Source organism: Sinocyclocheilus grahami, unplaced genomic scaffold (genome assembly GCF_001515645.1).
Source record: "Sinocyclocheilus grahami isolate Dianchi unplaced genomic scaffold, SAMN03320097.WGS_v1.1 scaffold490.1, whole genome shotgun sequence".
NCBI lineage: Eukaryota > Metazoa > Chordata > Actinopteri > Cypriniformes > Cyprinidae > Sinocyclocheilus > Sinocyclocheilus grahami.
In genome coordinates, this window is record NW_015505669.1 from 1,005,082 (window position 1) to 1,008,409 (window position 3,328).

The 3,328-nt window shown below is 37.0% G+C and overlaps 1 long non-coding RNA gene across 1 annotated transcript; it reads left to right on the forward strand.

The window, feature by feature from the left end:
* The first annotated feature begins 356 nt into the window (after positions 1-356).
* LOC107554030 (uncharacterized) lies at positions 357-1,308 on the forward strand. Its single transcript, XR_001605027.1, has 3 exons — positions 357-712; positions 881-1,067; positions 1,150-1,308. It is a non-coding gene; the product is annotated as an uncharacterized lncRNA (long non-coding RNA).
* Positions 1,309-3,328: the final 2,020 nt, after the last annotated feature.

The following is a 3,328-nucleotide window of genomic DNA, read 5'->3' on the forward strand; positions in this document are numbered from 1 at the left end:
GGTCATTATTATACAGTGGGTACGGAAAGTATTCAGACCCCCCTAAATTTTTCACTCTTTGTTATAAGTAATGAGGAACCAAAAAATCTGGAAACGTTCAGTAGAAAATTAAGTACTAGTCTTTTTGTCTTCTTTTTATTTGTGCTTTAGCTTCAATTAATGGTTATGGTGCATGTCAGTTCAAACCATGTTAAATACAGTATGAACTAAACTGAAATAAAATTCAAAATCAGCTAGTATTACTCACTCTAGCTGTCAGCGGTCTATCTTACGTAGTGACACTGTGCTTCTTTAAGTTACTTGTATGGACAAATGATGCATATTAGTTTTATTTTTATTAATAAAAAACACTTTTTGCTTTATTTTATATTTTTATTATTTATCAAATGTGTTATGTTTAAACACTGCTCATAGATATGTGCTGGCCAAAGGCAAATAATATTATTCATAGCGATGGGCGGACTGTAATGCAGATATAAACACCTGGTTTGATGATGTAATGAATTTGAATAGGTAGATTATAAAACACTGTTACAAACAGTAAATTCTTTCACTCAGTGCACAACGCACATGAATAGGGCCAGACTGATAATATGAGTGGAAATTGGTCTTGAAATATGCAGAAAAATTGGACTGCTATTAGTCTCATTCTGACTTGCTGCGTGCTGCTCTATCTAGTGTTTTGGATTACTCTCTCAGAACAGTTTCACGGGTAAGAAAACGACTAGCTAAATATTTTAAAAATGTGTAATTATGGTGTAATTATGATATTCTAATAACTTGTATATGGGTTTTAATACTGTTTTGTGAAATATTTGTTGGTCTGGATTACCACAAGACGTTTATTCCTGTTTTTGCTAAACACTTGCCTCCTAATTAGCAAAACTGTCATCATTTTATCACCACTTGGAACTACTAGTTTGTACAAAACAGAAAAACCCATTTACCCCACTGAGCAAGAAGTCAACATAACACCTATTCCGGTCCTCTATAGGAACAATTTTACAAAACTTCCAGTGTGGGATTTCGAAGATGTTTATTTGCGAAACAATGAAGCAAGAAGACCTGTAAGTGCTACTTTTCCAATACCATTCTCATTGTGAAGTTGTGCAGTCATTTTGATCCTTTGAAAAATCACCTTTTCTGTAGACCTGTCCAAAGTCCCTTCAAAACAAAGAGGATCCCAAGTTCAAGGAGGCGACACTTCCTGACATTCAGCTGTGGCTGTACAAAGGTCTACTCAACATAACAGAATGGAATCGATTAGCACACTTCAACAATCCCTTCGGCTTCATGGAATACAAGTACAATGGTGATAACCTAAGGCAAATTAAAGATCATTCCTGGTGAAATATGGGTGTATAGAATCCTGAATATGTTTGAGAAAGGGGTGCAGTAGGTCATTATTAGCTTTATGTCATTGGCGCACTGTACCTAAACAATGGAAACGGGCAAAGCCTAAGTATTCAATATTACTGCCTGTGCCTGAAAGTTCAAAGGATGGCTGTATCCGCTGTGCTGTTGTGGGCTCTGGTGGCATTCTCAATAACTCAAAGATGGGCAAAGAGATAGACTCCCATGATTACGTTTTTCGGTAAGAGTAAATGTTTTAAAATAAAATTAGATTTGTAAAAAATGGCTAAGGTAGAGTTGACAACTGAATGAATTAGTTATGTTAATGATAATGCATGCCAATAACAGATTCTACAATAACAGTTATTCTGAGGTCATGACTGTGTGTATTCTGAAATTGTGTGTATTATTCTTAAACAGAGTAAATGGAGCTGTTACTCGAGGTTACGAGGAGGATGTTGGAAATAGAACATCAGTCTATGTACATACAGCTTTTTCCTTATATGCATCCATTCTGACATTAAAACAGTATGGCTTTCACAATATTCCACAAGATGAGGTCAGTATATTTTACAATTTTGCATGCAGGTAACTCACTTCAAATACACTGTGCTGCTGTGTTCATCATTGAGAATTATTAATATAAATATACTACACAACTGTACACTATCATTCAAAAGAGGTTAAGATTTTTTTATGTTTTTAAAAGAAGTCTCTTACGCTCACCAAGGTTTCATTTATTTGATCAAAACAAATAATACACACAGTAAAATCACTAATATTGTGTAATATTACAATTCAAAACAGCTGTTCTCTATTTGAATATATGCTCAAATGTACTTTATTCCTGTGATGGCAAAACTGCATTTTCAGCAGCCGTTACTCCAGTCTTCACTGTCACATGATTTTCCAGAAATCATTCTAATATTCTGATTTCCCCACTTTATATAACAGCCTTTGAGCACAGACCCATTGTATGCTACTCTGCAGGTTCAGGAAACAGTCTTCCATAAAATGCGTCACACAGTGTCACACACGGCGGGCTTGAGTGAGCGGAGGCCGGCGGCCCTGAGAAAGGCGTGGCCAGCGGATTCGACGAAGGAGCGGCCGGTGGGTGTGCAGCAACCACATGTGACGAGCCCAGGCTGGACTCCGCTTCGTCCACAGTGAAAACAGATCCGGCGATCCACAGCGCGAAGTTGAAGTATTTCCTCAGCGACCAGCACGGATCAGCTCTAGGCATGACGAAGTGGATATCGTCCTCTTTTAGAAGGCCAAACAAAGTAGTTTCGCTTTCACAACGAAACACAGCGTAAAGCCTGATAATATGATACAAAGCGTAAAACATATGAAACATTTCAGACCATTTTTAATTTGTCAGGCTTTACAGAGTTTAAGGCATTTCCAATATGTTTTTCAGGAATGCATGGTGTCCTTGTGAAATTCCTCTAATCCTGTGTATAAGGAGAAATTTATTCCAAACATTCAGCTGTTTTTACAAAGTGATCATGTCAACATGAGTGAGTGGAACCGGCTTTATCACTTAAACAACCCCTTTGGCTATATGGGATTCAATTACACAGGTTTGTTTAATCAGAAAGCATAAATGTGATAATGTAGATGGTTTATTAAGACATGGTTCTAGAATAATGCACTATTTTCTAATTTTTATAGCCATAAAAGCAGCTGTTGACACCATCCCTAAACTTGCATCTACCCAGTTACTACAAGTACCCACAAGAGCGAAGGATGGCTGTATTCCCTGTGCTGTTGTTGGGACTTGTGGCATTCTCAATGGCTCCAGGCTAGGAAAGGAGATTGACTCTTCTGATTATGTATTCAGGTAAATTGAAAAGTTTGTTTAGCATATTAGATCAGTCACAGTTATTATGTGTAAATCAGAATATCTTGTCAAAGCTTTAACCTCTTAAAGGGATAGTTCAATAGTTCACCCAAAAATGAAAATTACCCCATG